Consider the following 17,383-nt stretch of genomic DNA (forward strand, 5'->3'; position numbering starts at 1 on the left):
CACAAATTTGATACATCCTGGTATTATTTTCTTACATCAAAAATTCATTCTCAGTTGTATAAAGTAACTTGACAACTTGTGTTTTGTACAAAGTTCTCAAACAGTGTCTTCTAAGAGGAAATAAACTAAAAATCAAACTCTTTTATAATAATCATGAAATATACTCTCACCTTCAAACTAAAACCAAAACTAAAATGGTGGTGCTGTATCCAGTTATTAAATTTCACATATTAAACTTCCAAATCTCATTGCTTCTGTCCAGGCTAGACAATCTGTACCTCCAACTGCTATTACTCCCAAATCTGGTTCCAACCAACCTAACCAACCTCCTCGCTCCCTCTATTTTTTTTTTTTTTTTAAGAGAGAGAAAGTGCAGGCATGTGTATGCACAACCAGAGTTGGGGAGGTGGCAGAAGGAAAGGGAGACAGAAAATCCTAAGCAGGCTCCACATCCAGTATGCAGCCCAATGCAGGCTGATAGGCTGATCTCACAACCCTGAGATCATAACCAGAGCCAAAATCAAGAGTGGGATGCTAAACCAAGTGAGCCACCCAGTGGCCCACTTACTTCTAATCAATCTACATTGTTGTTAAACTGGACTATAAGCCATTTGCCCAAACTATCAAACTGTGTAATTCTGTTCACATTTTTACCTCTGCTGGAAACCATCTTCCCCAGTTTAACTGCACCTTCCATGATAGCAGCCTCAGGAATACTCTTACTATCACAATCACTTCTGGGGGGTAAGAAGGGGCAAATTATCACTCTTAGTTTTGTTAAGTATGAGTCTCTTCTATACTATATGCTTTTCTTAGAGAAAGAACTTTGTTCATTTTTATATCCCCACTATCTAGTTAATATCTGGAGTAGAATTCAATATAGTACATTCAGAAAATAAGCACTAAGCATTCCATATATTCTAGATACTCTTCTAGGTGCTAGGGATAAGTCCCTATAATCTATGGCTGACCTCATGGAGCTTACATTCTAGGAGGGAAGACTTACAGTGAATAAAGAATACGCAATATGTACAGCGGGTTATACAAAGTCCTTAATAAAAAAAAAAAAAAAAAATAGAGAGATCCCTGGGTGGTGCAGCGGTTTAGCGCCTGCCTTTGGCCCAGGGCGCAATCCTGGAGACCCGGGATCGAATCCCACGTCGGGCTCCCAGTTCATGGAGCCTGCTTCTCCCTCTTCCTATGTCTCTGCCTCTGCCTCTCTCTCTCCCTCTCTCTCTGTGTGACTATCATAAATTAAAAAAAAAAAAATAGAGCAAGAAAGTAAGTATTACCATGGGAGATTAAGATTTGAGAAAGATCTGTTAAGATGGTAATAATGAGAGCAAGTACACAGCAGTATTTATCATACGCTAATCAGTATCCTAACTGTTTTACATGCATCAACGGGGTAATCCCTGGGTGGCGCAGCGGTTTGGCGCCTGCCTTTGGCCCGGGGCGCGATCCTGGAGACCCAGGATCGAATCCCACATCGGGCTCCCGGTGCATGGAGCCTGCTTCTCCCTCTGCCTGTGTCTCTGCCTCTCTCTCTCTCTCTCTCTCTGTGACTATCATAAATAAATAAAAATTTAAAAAAAAAAAAAAAACGGGGTAAAGCCAACAATAATCTCACTATTATCCTCAAAAGGAAATACTAAGAAGGTACCTGCCAAGGTCACATAGCTAAGTTAGTAAAGTGGTACAGCCAGGATTCAAACCCAGGCATGCTTTTAACTATGCACAACCACCATCAGTTCATGCTTTTGTTAAATGAATAAATATATATATTTAAAAAATGAATGCACACTAAAGCAATGGATTCAAAAGCCAGAAAAGCAAATCTCAGTCTCAGAGGACTAATACATTTAAGTAGTTTCAGTACATCAATGCCTATGTATGACAGATATCCTGACAATTAACAGGTGGGTGCCTGCTGTGAACAAAAATGATAAACACTGACAATTTCTCAATAACTCTTAAAGTAAGTTTTAAGTTTCGATATAATTACCAGAACTAAAAATCAGACAAGGCAGTATCATAAAAACCACATGGTTATGTCGTTTTTTAAAACTTTTGAAGAAGTACTCTGAAATAAATGAAAACACTGAAGACAGTATCATTTCAATAAGAGTTAAACGTCAAATATCATAGTTTACATTGTGGCACGAGTTACTATCAACTTTCAATTTTCCATATTAATAAGAAGGGTTAAATGAAATGACTGGGATTCAAACTCCTCTTTTCATATATCTCAACTACATTTTACAAAGCAGACAGACAACACCTAACACAACTTGCTGATAACTGAAGACCTGAATGACCCAAGGTAATTTGCTCCCTTAATGCCTTCTCTCACTATATTAGGTTGTTAATTATGTGCTTAAACAGTGAATGCCAATAAATTAGAAAGCAAAATGAAACAAAGTGCCTGATGTAGTATTAACATTTCTAGTTTCAAGTCTTAAGGACCTAAAATCCTAAACATTTCAGGTCTTGATAAAAAGAACTCAATATAATTATGAAGAAAATTTCTGCTTTATGTTTGAACTTCCTGAAATTTCACTGTATATACCTCTGCCCTGAGCACAATGCAGTGTCAAAGAAAAGAGGTTTCTATATGAAAACAGCTTTGGGGATCCTTGGGTGGCTCAGCGGTTTAGCGCCTGCCTTCGGCCCAGGGCCTGATCCTGGAGACCTGGGATCGAGTCCCACCTCAGGCTCCCTGTGTGGAGCCTGCTTCTCCCTCTGCCTGTGTCTCTGCCTCTCTCTATGTGTCTCTCATGAACAAATAAATAAAATCTTTAAAAAATAAAAAAAAAGAAAAGAAACAGCTTTAAAATCAATCCAGATTAAAAGAAAAATGAAAACAGGCCAAAGAAATTTTTTTTTAATTTTAAAATTTTAAAATTAAAAATTAAAATTTAATTTTAAATTAAACAGAAATGGTGCAAATTTGCTCAAATTCTAATTCTGTTTTGTAATAAAAACTTAGGTTAACCAGCAATGGTGTTTTTTTAATTCAAGAGAGGGACAGCTCTGACACACAGGCATCAAACTACTCATGCCTTAAAAAGAGTTTTGGTACCAGCTATGATGTAGTAACTAAATACCAGACATGCTCTTCCAACGAACTCAACTAGAAAACTATTCAGATATATAAAGTTATCATTTTAAAACATTGGACACCAAACAGCTAGCTGAGCACTGTGATACCTGAGAAAACAGAAAAGTATCCCCTACATACTCTTTATGCAGTCAGGAGGGCAATGCAGGAACGGGAGGCCAAGCAAAATATGGTGGACTCAGTGAGTAAAAGAGACAGATGCTGAAATTTAGGGAGGCTAAGGTAATGGGAATTTGTAGGGCAGAGGAGCTGAGAACACAGAGCTCAAGAAGAAAAAGCACTCCTGAAATTTGAAGAAAGGGTTCCAGAGCAGCTCTGTCTAAAAGAAACAGCATGAATCTAAAATAGAATTTAAAAATTTTCTAACCACATTGTAAAGGAAAATGAAGCAGGTAAAACCAATTTTAACATAATTCATTTAATCCAAAATGCTCAAAATATTATTTCAGGACAGGACTGACATAAAAAAAAAAAAAAAAAAAAAACAGGTATTTTACATTCTTTTTTTCCCCACAATAAGTGCATGACATTCAGTGTGTTTTACACTTAGGGCATATTTAAATGCAAACTAACCACAAATCAAGCTCTCAATAGCCACAATGTGGCTAAATACTACCATGTACTTGACAATGCAGTTTCTTGTTGAACATAAAGCTGTGCATGGGTAAAGTGAAACTCTACAAGGCCAGGCAAAGAATTAAGATCAAGCAGGCTCAAAAGGTCCCAGAGATTTAAAAGAGAAAGTCCTCATTGAAACCTGGGGAAAACAGTAAAAACTGAAGCAGAATCATCACTTAGTAGCTGTGCTAAACTAGTTCTGGAGTAAAAGCTACAATAGACTTGCCAAAACAAAGTTTAAAAACCAGCCTCAAAAGGTTTAAACAGATCCACAAGAAATGTAACATCCTGCCAAAACAAAATTAAAATCTCTCCAGAAGAAATCAACAAAATCCAGACAACAGTGTAATAATGAATGTCCAAGAGTCAATCAAAACTTACTAAACATAAGAAAATAGAGAAATGATGACCCATATTGGGGGAAAAAAATCTGACAAAAGAAACAGACCCAGAAACAAGAGAGATGATATAAAGACATAAACTTTAAAATAACAAATATGTTAAAGGATTTAAAGAAAAAAAAAGACAAATAGTTTGAAAAGAATCAATGGGGGGTGGAGGTGTGCCTGGGTAGCTCAGTAGTTAAGCATCTGCCTTCAGCTCAGATCATGATCCCAGGGTCCTGGGATATGTATGTCAAGCTGTATGTCAGGCTCCCCGCCACCAGGGAGTCTGCTTCTCCTCTGCCACTGCCCCTTCCCCCACTTCTGCCTGTGTACTCACGCTCTCTCCCTCTCCCTCTCAAATAAACAAATAAAAACCTTTTTAAAAAAGAAAAGAATGGATTTTTAAATGAGAAATGTACTATTCAAATAAAAAAAATTGTATAGACTTAGCAATTGTATACAATTGTATAGACTTAGCAACAGATTAAAACAGTACAGGAAAAAAGAAAGATCCCTAACTTGAAGATATAAAAATAGAAAGCAAAAAAAGAAACAAAGAACAGAGCATCAAGGACCTGTGAGAATATCAAGGGCAGTCTAAAAATGGTGAAACTGTAGCCCCGGAAAGATGGGGAGACAAAAAATATCTCAAGAAATAAGGAGCAACAAATTTCCAGATTTGACAACTAAACTCATATATTCAAGAGACTCAGTGAACAAAAAACAGGTTAAGCATAGAAAAATCACACCAAGTCATATACTTAATAATCAAACTGCTGAAATCTAGTAATAGAGAAAATCTTAAAAACAGCTGGGGGGGGGGGGCGGAACGGACACACGGGACATTATACATAGAGGAACAAAGATAAGAAATACCAAGCTCCTTGTCAAAAACAATACAAACAACTTTAAAACAAAGGAACAAAACCTTTGAAGTGCTAAGAAGAAGAAAAAAACCTGCAAATCAGAATTTACACAAAGCAATAATATCCTTCACAGATGAAGGGGAAATAAAGACATTTTCAAGCAAACAAAAGCTAAGAATCTGTCACCAGCAGGTCTGCACTACAAAGAACGCTGAAAGAAGTTCTTCAGTAAGAAAAAGGACAGCAGAATTGTACAAGAGTGGAATCTCATGTAAACTATAAACTTAGTTAATAAAAATGTACCAATATTGGTTCACCAATTGTAACACATATATATCACACAATTAACAATGCAAAGTGTTAAATAATAGGGGCTAGAGGGGGCCAAAGTGAGAGGGAGAACAGGTCGAAGGGAAAGAAGAGAGCATATGGGAACTCTAAACTTCCTGCTCAATTTTTCTGTATATGTAAAGCTGTTCTAAGAAATAAGTCTATCAATAAAAAAAGACATAGAAACCCACTTCTACATAAAGAACAATAATGGTCAATATGTGAGTTTACCATCTATTTTCTTACCTTTAATTTTTTAAAAAGATAGTGATTGTATAAAGCAAAAGTAGGCAATAAAATAGACCAATTCATAGAATAAAATGACAAACAGCACAAAGAATGAGAGGGGAAAAAACAAAGTAAGCTGTAGTAAGGATCTCTCATTATTCATAAAGTAAGTAATAAAATCAGACTGTATTAAGTTCAAGATGCATGCTGTAAGACCTTAGAGCAACTACTAAAAAAGAAAAGAAATAAAACTAACAAATGAAGAAAAAGAGAGGTAGAGACTATTAGGCTAGATTAGAAGCAGATATTGTCAGATTGAGTAAAGATACATACCCCACTTTAACTACAATTATATAGGTAGATTAAATATGAAATAGAGGGACATCTGGGTGGCTCAGGGGTTGAGTGTCTGCCTGCCGCTCACAGAGTGATCCTGGTCTGAGATCAAGTCCTGCATCAGGCTCCCTGCAAGGAGCCTGCTTCTCCCTCAGCCTATGTCTCTGCCTCTCTCTCTCTGTGTCTCTCATGAATAAATAAATAAAATCTTAAAAAAAAAAACATGAAATAGAAAAAGTTATACCATACAAACATTAATCATAAGAAAGCTGGAATGCCTGTATTAGATCAAAGTATGACACAAGAAAAGGAATATTATCAGGTATAAAGGACCTACTTATCAGAAATACAAAATAATCCTAAATGTTAATAAAGCCAATAATAGAGTTTCAAAACATAGAACACAAATAATGACAAAACTAAAAGGAGAAATAGACAAATTTACAATTTTAGCTAGAGAATTCAACTGTCTCTCACAATAATCAGCAAAACAAGCAGAGAAAATCAGTAAAGATACATAAAAACTGAACAACACTATGAACCAGAGGAGTTTTTTCATGTCTCTTAGTACAGTCAACAAGAGAGAGCATATGCTGGACCATAACACAGGGCACATATAAATTTGTAAGGGTGAAACCATACAGAAATGTTTTCTTTTTGAACATCAAATTGACTTTATTAAAGGATTCATGAATCAGGCAGCATCTCATCTTGCAAGTAGAGAGGCATTCCCCAGAAAGTGTTTTCTGACAACATAAGAATGAAAGATCAGTAACAAAAATATATTGGAACATTTTCCGAGTATTTGTAAATTGACGTTTCTAAATAACCCACAGGTTAAAGAACTCATAAGTATAATTTAAGAGCACATGAAACTGAATGACAATAAAAACACATTACCTAATTATATAGGTGATACAAAGATGTAAGGATGCTTGGAAATTTTTTTAAAAAGAGCTTATGTTAGAAAAGAATAAAGATTTAGCATTTGTGTTCTAAATTAGCTTCCACCTTAAGAAGCAGAGGGGAAAAACCCCACATTAAACTAAATGTGGAGGTAAGGAAATGATAAAAGTAGAAATTGGTGAACTAGATGAGAGATTAAAAAAAAAAAAAAAAGGTAAAACCAATGAAAACAAAAGCTGGTTCTTTGAAAAGAACCCCTAGCTAGACTAGTCAAGAAAAGAAGAAAGAAGACACATTAGAATGGTAAGAGAAAGCATACTAGAGATATTTCAAACATTATACGCGTATAAGATAATGAGTAGTGCAATTCTATGCCAATAAATTTGATGACTTAGACAAAAAACTTCCTTGCAATATGCAAATTATCAAAAGACACACAAAAAAAAACTCTGAATAACCCTCTAATTCAGAAAACTTTTTTAAGATTTTACTAATTTGAGTGAGAGAGTGTGCACACACTCAGGGGGAGAGACTGAAGGAGATGAAGAGAGATCTGAAGCACACTCCCTGCTGAGCTGGGTGCCTGACTGTGGGCTGGATTCCACAATCCTGAGATCATGACCTGAGCTGAAATCAAGAGTTAGATGCTTAACCAACTGAGCCACCCAGGTGTCCCTAATTTAGAAATTTTAATTCAAAATCAAAAGGATTCCCACAAAAAGCACCGCAGACTCATGTGGCTTCCCTAGTGAATTCTTCAAATATCTAAAAAAGAAACATTATCAGTCTTACACAAACTCTTTTAGGAAACAGAAAAAGAGGAAATACTTTCTAACATATTTAATAAGGTCAGAATGATCCTGCCACCAAAGCAAGGCAAGGAGACCACAAGAAAAAGGAAACACATACTGGAAACACACTTGCTTATATAGATGCAAATATCATTAATAAAATCTAAGCAGCTCAAATCCAGCAATATGTAAAAAAGTTATATAGCACTACAAATGGGGTTTGTCTCAGGAATGCAAGGTTGGTTTAGTTATGTAAAAAATCAACGTAACTCACTATATTAACATACTAAAAAAGAAAAAAAGATTGATTTCAATAGATGTAAAAAAGTATCTATGTATGATAAAAAAAAAAAAACATCTATAGAGGGAAGGGGGAAAGGGACACCTCTCAACAAACTAGGACTGAAGGAAACTTCTTCAATCTAATAAAAGGCATCTACTACAAGAACCTACAGCTAATGATAAAAGAATGATTTTTTTTTTCCTGTACAACTGGAAACAAAGCAAGAATGCACACTCATTATTTATATTCACTATTTTATTAGAGTTCTTAACAACTGCTATAATGCAACAAAGGGGAAAAAAAGTATCCAGGTTGGAAAGTAAGAAATAAAACAGCTTCTACTCACACATGACATGACAATATACACAAGAAACCCTAAAAATCTACAATAAAGTGGCTGGAACTAAAAAGTGCGTGTTACAAGGGTACAAAATATAAGATCAATATTTTTAATAAAGATTTTAAGTATTTTTTAAGTAAGCTCCCTGCCCAACATGAGGCCTGAACTCACAGCCTTGAGATTAAGAGCTGCATGCTCTCCCAACTGAGCCAATTCTAGATCAGTTTTTAAGTCAAATTTCTATATACCGGTAATGACAAACACAAAGTTAAACATTTAACTTTAAAATACTCATTTTAGCATGAAATGAAAACAAATATAACAATATATGTGCAGGACTATTATCCTGAATGCTGGAAAACACTGAGACAAATTAAGGAAGACCTAAAAAAAAAAATTATGTTTACAGATTCATACATTCAAATCAATATTATTGTGATATTGATTCTCCTCTAATTGATCTACAGATTCAACACAATCCCAATCAAAAATCCCAGCAAGTGTTCTTGTAAAACTTCACAAAAGTATTTTAAAAATTTTAATACAGCTAAAACAATTTTGAAAAGAAAGAAAATCAGAAGATACAGCATGCTGTTAAAACAGAAACACATACACATGAGTATACACACACACCCCTCTAAATCAAGGGAAGAGAATAGAGAATGCAGAAATAAATACACACACACAGTCGTTTGATAGTCAACAAAGACACTAAGGTAATGAAATGGGAAGAAGCCTTATCAATAAATGGTACCAGAATAAATAAATGAATCTTGATATCACCTCACCATTCACTAAAGTTAATTCAAAATGGATCACAACTCTATGTGTAAAAGCTATATAAAACCTCCAAAAGTAAACATGGGACAAAAAAATTTTGCTGCCCCATGTAAGGCAAAGATTATCATGCCACAAAAAGACAAAGTTGACAATATTAGAAGGTTGACAAGCAGTACTTTATCAAAATTAAAACCTTCTGCTCTTTGAAAGACAACATTAAGGAAATAAAAATCAAACCACATACTAGTAGAAAATATTCAAAATATAATAATGAAAATGAAAAAGACTTCTATCTAGAACATACAAAAATCTCTTACAATTCAGCAATAAGGCGCCAAACAACCCAATTAAAAATGGGCAAAAGATCTGAACACTTCACCAAAGAATACAGATGCATACCCACTAAGCAAATGAAAAATGTTTAATGCCATTACTCATCAGAGAAAGGCAAAATGGCTACTAAAATGGCTACTACTAAAATGGCTACTCTTAAAAAGGCTAACACTGCAAAGTGTTGAAATTATGGAGAAACTGCAACTCTTGTTGCTGGTGGCATTGTAAAATCACATTACTTTGGAAAACAGATTCACAGTTTCTTGTAAGGTACACTTATCATATATACCCGAAATCTCATTCCCTGGTATTTACCCAAGAAAAATGGAAACATATGTCCACACAAAGGCTTGTACTCAAATACACAGAATAGCTTTATTCACAATAGCTCCAAACTGAAAACAACCAAAATGTCCATGCATGGTGAATAGAGAAACTGTCTAGACATATAATGGACACCAGGCAACACTAAAAACCAGGAAATGCTAAAAATGGATGAATTGCAAAAACATTCTGGTGAAGAGTAAAAAAAGGTAGATACTGGTATCATTTAATATCTGATACTAGAATTGAAAAAATTACTACTAAGGCCTTAAAAATAGATTTTTAAACACATAGATACTAAGTCACAAGAAACAATATCTTTACATCAGTAAAACTTCACAGAACCAAGCATTTAAGGAAGAAAGGAATCTTAGACACACATGAAACTAGGAACTGTTCCAATTAAAGAGCTAAGAAAGATGACAAAACTTGAGTAGGTGTGAACAAAAAGAGCAAAGCAGAGTGTAGGATGGACAGATGGGCAGAACACAATTATGCACTACCTTGAAAAAACACAAGTACTTGATTTTAAGAAGGCAAAAAATGCAAAGATAAGACAAAGGCAAGACTATCCTCTCAACTGGAATAATGCACAATTCTAGCCTCAGTGCTAGGTAATGTTAAAAAGCTGGGTTCATATACAATCCCCACTAAAACACAACCTATTACATTCTTAACTAGTGGACTAAGAAGATAGCAGTGTCATAATGTAGCAGTACACTAATGCCAAGAGAGTCCCATTTTCCCCCATGCCCCTTCATCTTCATTTAGAGCCCCCAAACTACCTATAAGAACCAAAATACCTCTTCATACAGCTTCTGCTCTTTTTAAAAAGTAAATAAGAAAATAGCTTGATAAATAATATACAATTCACCCATTTAAAGTATACACTTGAGGGCACCTGGTGGCTTAGGGGTTAAGCATCTGCATTTGGCTCAGGTCATGATCCTGGGGCCTAGGACTGAGTCCCTCTTCGGGCTCCCCGCATGGAGCCTGCTTCTGCCTCTACCTATGTCTCTGTCTCTATGTCTCTCATGAATAAATAGTCTTTGAAAGTAAAGTATACACTTAAATGTTTTATATTCAAAGGAATGTGCAACCACGGCCACTATCTAATTCCAGAACATTTTCATCACCCTAAAAGAAACCTAATACTCTTTAGTAGTCACTCTTCATTCCCTATCGCCACCCACACCTGGAGCATCTATTTTTGTCTCAACTATAGATTTGCCTATTTTGTACATTTTACATAAATGAAACCATATAATATATGGTCTTTTGTTGGCTGACTCAGTTCACTCACATAAGATCTTTCCACTTTATACCATGTGTCCATAGGTCATTCCTTTTTACTGTCAAATAATATTCTATTGTGTGGAAATACTACAATTTTATTCATTCATTCATTGCCTGATGGACATTGGGTTATTTCCACTTTTTACCTATTATAATATTACGAACACTGGTACACAAGTTTCTGAGTGGACATATGTGTTTCATTTCTAGCGTCTGCTCTTATAATAAAAAAAAATTAAGAGCGTCTTTAGATTGTCTTTCTATAATCTCATTTCATTATGGTATATAACATCTTTGCACAGTGATACACAAATCTGCTGCTATGCCACAGATATAAATTAGGCATTTTAAGTAAATTACCAGGACCCATTTTATTCTCCCAAATAATTTACCAATCCCCTCAATCTACAATCAGCAAGATTACTCACAGTTTTCACATTAATATTTAATATTCATTACATGTTCTGATGATGCTGTCATTCTTCAAGTAGAGGATGTGACCTCTGAAATGTTGAAGTTCCATTTATTCTACTCCTCAACCTGACCTTAAGTGCTAATACTCCCAATATTCCTTCTCAGACATATAGTTACTAGAACCAATAGTCCTCAACTACCCAACCTCAAATAGCAAGCACACCAGAACAAAAAAAAAGTTTGAAGATGGGCACACTTTAAAACATGACACTACCCACCTAACATAATGACCAAACACACATCACTCTGGTTAAATAGTCTGGTAAACTGGCAAAGTCTGTCAAACATATGAAAATACTCCCTATTAATAAAGATGTTGCCCAGAATCTAGAAAAGCTTGAACATTGAATTTGTGAAATTCTGCAACTTCCTACAGTTTTGAACTGGAAGAAGCCTTAAAAAGGTCTTTTTAGGGACACAAATCTAAAGTTTACAGAAATCAAATGGAATCCAGGAGTAAAATCCAGACTACCAACCTAATTCACTAAAATAGGGTTCTACCTATTTAACACAACAACAAAACACCTGAACAAATGGAAAAGAAGTACAGAAGAAACGGGTGAAACATGTAAAGGAGAGCAGGAGATACAAATTTCTAGTTACAAAATAAGTCACAGAGGGAAAAAGTACAGCATAGGGAATAAGATGTTGAGAAGATGGTGTAACATTGTTTGGCGACAGATGGTGATTACATTTATGGTGAACACTGAATAATGTACAAAATTGTTGAACCATTATATTGTACACCTAACGCTAATATAACACTGTATGCGAATTATACTTCATATAAAGTTTCCTTAAAAAAAAAAAAAGAAAAAATCCAAAAGGTCTTAAAGTTATCTCAAAAGATGGATACTGTAACTTTTGATTTCCCTTGCAAGTTATCTGATACTTCTAAAGTGCCTGAATAAGATACCTCTTTCTTAAGCTAAAGAGAACTGGAAGAGTTAAAACTACAGCCCTAAGAACTGCACATTATTTACTACTTGTTACATATACAACATATCCTAGGACAGCTACGGCAAATTATGAATTACTATAATACTTCTGTGCTAAGTAGATCCATGGTTGCACCTGTGTCAAAATTTCATCTCACAGCAGAAAAAAAGTTTAAGAACTACTGAGTCAGACCAGCAGGGGTAGAGATGTCTTAAAGTCATCTTTTGAAAACCCTATTAGCTCAGTCCAGATCCTAGATTATGCATTTTGTAAAGGGTCGTCTGAAAGACAGTTATTTAAAGATTCGTTTGTATTTACCAAGAATCTACAGGAAAAAAATGCAAGAACTAATATACAAGTATAAAAGCCTTCAATGCATTGTGCATGCATCTACTGCCTTTAGCATAAGGTCAAACATGGTCACTAAGATAAGACAGATACAAAGTACTACTGGATTTCAAAACAAAAAGCTTCTAATTGGAAGGAGTCCATTTTTTATGGCAAGCACAGCACTGATCTGGCCTAGGAAAGTAGACTAAGAAATGGGATATAGAGAACGAGAAAAGGATATCTATATTCATGCCTTTACTTGAAAGGTATGTATTCCCCTACAATTCCCTTCAAATAATCAAATTAAAGAATGAACCTAACACTATGCTTTTTAAAAAGCGGTGCTGAGGAGTATTCTTTAAGGAACTAAGTTTTATTAATAAGAAAAGGACATACACACCATCTTCATTATTGTATGGGCGGGCATACTGAGGCAGGCACTGGTCACTTTCAAGCTTAAAAACTTTCAATAGCTCTTCCTTACCTGAAGAACAAAGTCTGTTCAACATTCAAGGTGTATTACAATCTGGCCTCAAGCTCTCTTTCCCACTTCACACTGAAAAGAACCTCCAATCTAGCCAAACTCTGTCCATGACACACCTCTCACTTTCCTGTCTTAGCTCTTTTGCTCCAACTGTATTCTCTGTCTGGAATATCTTTGGCCTCTCTGACAATAAAATTGACATTCAACTCAAATACCAATTCCTTCATCAAGCAGCCCCCTTATCACTTGTGAACTCTCTAATCCATTCATTATGTCTAAGATTTACATATCACTTGGTAATTAGTATAACATAGCAAATAACAGGAATTTTACCCTCCCTAAGCTATTACCTGCTAGAAGCAAAAAGCTGTATTCATAGGTGTTTTGATTTCAGAACCAACTATTATAGAAATAGTGAAAGCACTGAGACTAGGTAAGGGATAGTCCAAAAGAGGGAAGAAGGGAGCACAGTCTTGGACATTGCTTTGGGGCTACCGTATAAACCAGTCAAAAAAAAAAAAAAAAAATAGGAAAGCAATAAAAAGAAAATGTATCGACAGCCTGGGAAGTCATTATTTAAGACTTGCGGAAACTATGAAAAGAGAAATGAAAACTTACAAATGCGGACCCAAAAACAGATAGGCCTAGATACTGAGTTTTAAATACCATTAGAAAGCCAGGTAGAGAACTCCAAAGATGTATCATTAAAAGCAAAAAAATCAAAAAATAAATAAATAAATAAATAAATAAATAAATAAATAAATAAATGCAAAAAATCTTAATTTATATTATGAAAGATTTCTGATGTTTGAAGTCAACATACCTTTCAATCCTGGTTGGTATTTTTATTTTTAAAAACGTAACTGTTTTTAAAAACGTGACTATTTTATACAAGTCAATTTCTACTGCAACAACATGAAACATGACAAAAAACTTAATTCTAGGGCAAGAAATGTTTAAGACAATAAATATTTTAAACAACTAAATTCTAGAACCAAGCATAAAGAACTTCCACACATAATTCCAACTTCATGTTAAATTTCTTATGTTAACCAGACAAAAAGCATAAAAGACAGAGAACCAATTAACATTAGTTACAGTAAACAGATTTAGTGCTATCTTATTAAACATAATAATGAGCATGTAGCCAAGGAATAATGCCACAAACTACTATTTACTGCAATTGAAAGACAATTGTCAAGGTCATAAAACAAAGAAAGCCAAAAGAGTAAAATGAAGAAAGAATGAAAAGAGGTACATGTAGTTCAATTTTCAAAGAAGTTATCATCAGGTCACTTCCCAAGTCTAAAAGTTACCTTTTCCAAAAAGTTCACATACTAGATTGCCACTGGAATAAACAAATAACAAGAAGCCCGTGGCTAAATGTGGGCCTGTAACTCATTCATGTCGTAATAAAACCAAGGCACTTCTATATACATTCTAGAGAAAAAGCTGTGAATTAATAACTTTGCTTTACAGAAAAAAAGCGCTTAAGACCCTTCCAATGACCCAGAAATTGCATTTGCATGCTAACCGAATGAAGTAAGAGTATTTAAGTTTAATTATTTTCTTCTACAAGGTATTTTCTGGAGTCTCCAAGCTCACCCATGGAAACTGTCTATGTCTCTTCCTAACTAAAGGCTATGTAGCACTGACAACATATTTCTAGATTCCTGCTTCCCTCCCCCAAAGTAGAGACTTCAGTAAGGACAATGGTGATGGTAGATCTAAGTAACTCTAAAAATATCCCCCCCAACCATATGAAAAGAACAAGAAAAGAAAAGGAAATTCTACACAAAACCATGCTTTCAGTATAGCCTTGTAGACCAAAGAATGCTGATAGTGCAAAACAACTGTGAGTGAAACAGAAAAACCACCAAATCCTAGCACTTCATCTCTCAGGCTGTTACTCCATTCCTACTCCAACACAGAAGGCTAGCAAAGAAGCATCAGGGGTCATTTGCAAGGACAATGAAAGCTATGAAACCCACCCAAAATCTGAATATACTGGAAAAATGGGCAGATCAGAACACTGACACTAGGTAGGAAAGTTCAAAGTTCTGGTGATTTAAAGGAACAGATGCCATTTAAGGCACTAGCTGCCACATAAGGGGGCACAACTCTGAAACATATAGGTTCTAGGAAAGAAGACAGGCAAAAGGAAAGGAAGCGTATCCTTTGGCAACTGGATAGTGAAGGGAAAAAGAAAAAAGGATAAAAGTTAGGGTCTTACAAGACCAAAGAGAGATATAAAATTGGAAGTCTCACACAACCCTTCTACAACCATTAAAACCAAAACCACTGAACAAGACTATTCTTTACTGACAGAAGAGGGCACCACTAAACTAGAAATACTGTAAAACACCCCAATACCATAAAAACAAAACTGAAATTCAGAAAATCAGGAAACCGAATTTGACACATATCAACTGAAGAAAAACCCCTGCCAAAAACAACTTCAAACTACAAAGCAGAAAAAAGGTAAGTCAATACTCCAAACAGAATTAAAGATATTCAAACACTTAAGGATATGAAAGCCACTTCAAATCAGAAATTCAAAAACTAAAAACAGAAATTAGCAAAATACAAAGAGAAATTTTAAAAGGTGAATGAATTAAAAAAAAGAAATGGAAAAAATAAAAAATTATTACAGAAATACAGAATAAATTGCAAGGCCTCCAAGAGACAATTGACTCAAATGAAAATGAGGTAGCAAAGTCTGGCACAAGAGTTATGAGCACCATCCATCCATATTTGGTGTTATTTTTTCATCTGATTTCAAGTAACTGTCTACCTACCACTTCACAATCACTAACAAGCCTCAACTCTTCCAACACTCACATAAGAAAACTTCATGTCTTTTTCATAATGAAGTGCCATATTTGCTATGTATTACACATTCAACATGTCTAAAACTATGCTATTGTTTTAAATATATTTGGTCCCTCTTTTTAATGTGTCACTGACAAAGTTTTTGAGTATCATTCCCCTAACTCCCATGAACCCCATGGTTTTTACTGCATCACTTTGCATAACATTAGATTTTTATGACCACGTACACTGCGTCATGGTAGAACTGACTGTAGAAATGTATGTGTGGGTTAGTATTCACATGTATTTCTTAGCTCTGCTGAAAATGCAGACAATAACACCCCAATAGTAATGAGCTCACCTAGCACCCAGATCTCAGATTCCAAATGTCATCCTCTAATAAACAGAGTCAGGGCTGTTTGGAAAAGAGGTTAATTCCAGGACTGAGACAGGGAAAATATAAATTGAGCCTGGAGTTTCCTGTAGTACCAGAAAGTAAGTTCTTGAAAAAAGGATGAAGGTATGTCAAAAGAACACAAGAGTCAAACAGGAGGAACTTTCAATGGCTAAAGCTGTATAATAATCTGAGCAATAAAATAACAATAGCATCAGATTATAACCTACAAAATAAATGCCTTTGAATCTATACTGATATAAATAACTAAATAGAGAGACGTGACATCTCTTCAATACAGAGGAATTTCAATTGACAAGTGAGAAAGGGAAAAAAAACTCTAAGATTGCTATTAGATAACTACTACAGTAATACAAGTATCCCCCACTTTTTGAAAATATATATTAAGGCACTTCACTTTCATGAAAGATCCACAATAGTACCTGTTTTCTAACTGAAAGGAATATGGAAAGGATTCTCACTTTACTAAAAAAAAAAAAAAAAGAAAAGAAAGAAAGAGGGAAGGAATGAAAGAAAAGAGAAAAAAGAAAAAAGGCAGAACTAGCATTCAGCTTTTATTTTGTAATAAGCCATTACAGAGGCAGTACACACCCTGAGCAGCACCACCAAGCTCCTTCCCTGGTAATTATACTCAGCACCTCAGTGTAATCTCAAGCTGCCATAGCTCTGAATTTTGTCTGTCAGTATCTGTGCCTTATCTCAATTTGGTCTGTGTGTCCATTAACATGATGTGTCCTGAAGTATCAGAAAAGCCTAAGGAGGTTTTTTTTTTAGTCAAAAACCTCAAAAATTTTCTGTATAAATTTAAATTAATGGTAAAGGCTTTTTTTTTAATTTTTATTTATTTATGATAGTCACACAGAGAGAGAGAGAGAAAGAGACACAGGCAGAGGGAGAAGCAGGCTCCATGCACCGGGAGCCCGACGTGGGATTCGATCCCGGGTCTCCAGGATCGGGCCCTGGGCCAAAGGCAGGCGCTAAACCGCTGCGCC

At 35.1% G+C, this 17,383-nt stretch overlaps 1 protein-coding gene across 32 annotated transcripts in view; it reads right to left on the minus strand.

Annotated features, from left to right (window-relative positions):
- The window catches only part of MEF2A (myocyte enhancer factor 2A), a 189,413-nt gene that overhangs the window by 159,038 nt on the left and 12,992 nt on the right, over positions 1-17,383 (minus strand). For 2 of the 32 annotated variants that reach the window (XM_025437977.3, XM_035714756.2), the window contains exon 1: positions 655-931. The exons of the other annotated variants lie outside the window; for them this stretch is intronic. The gene's annotated coding sequence lies outside the window, so the exon portion shown is untranslated. Of the gene's footprint in view, positions 1-654; positions 932-17,383 lie in introns of those variants that run through there. 32 annotated transcript variants of the gene reach the window in all.

This window comes from Canis lupus, chromosome 3 (assembly GCF_003254725.2).
Source record: "Canis lupus dingo isolate Sandy chromosome 3, ASM325472v2, whole genome shotgun sequence".
Lineage (NCBI taxonomy): Eukaryota > Metazoa > Chordata > Mammalia > Carnivora > Canidae > Canis > Canis lupus.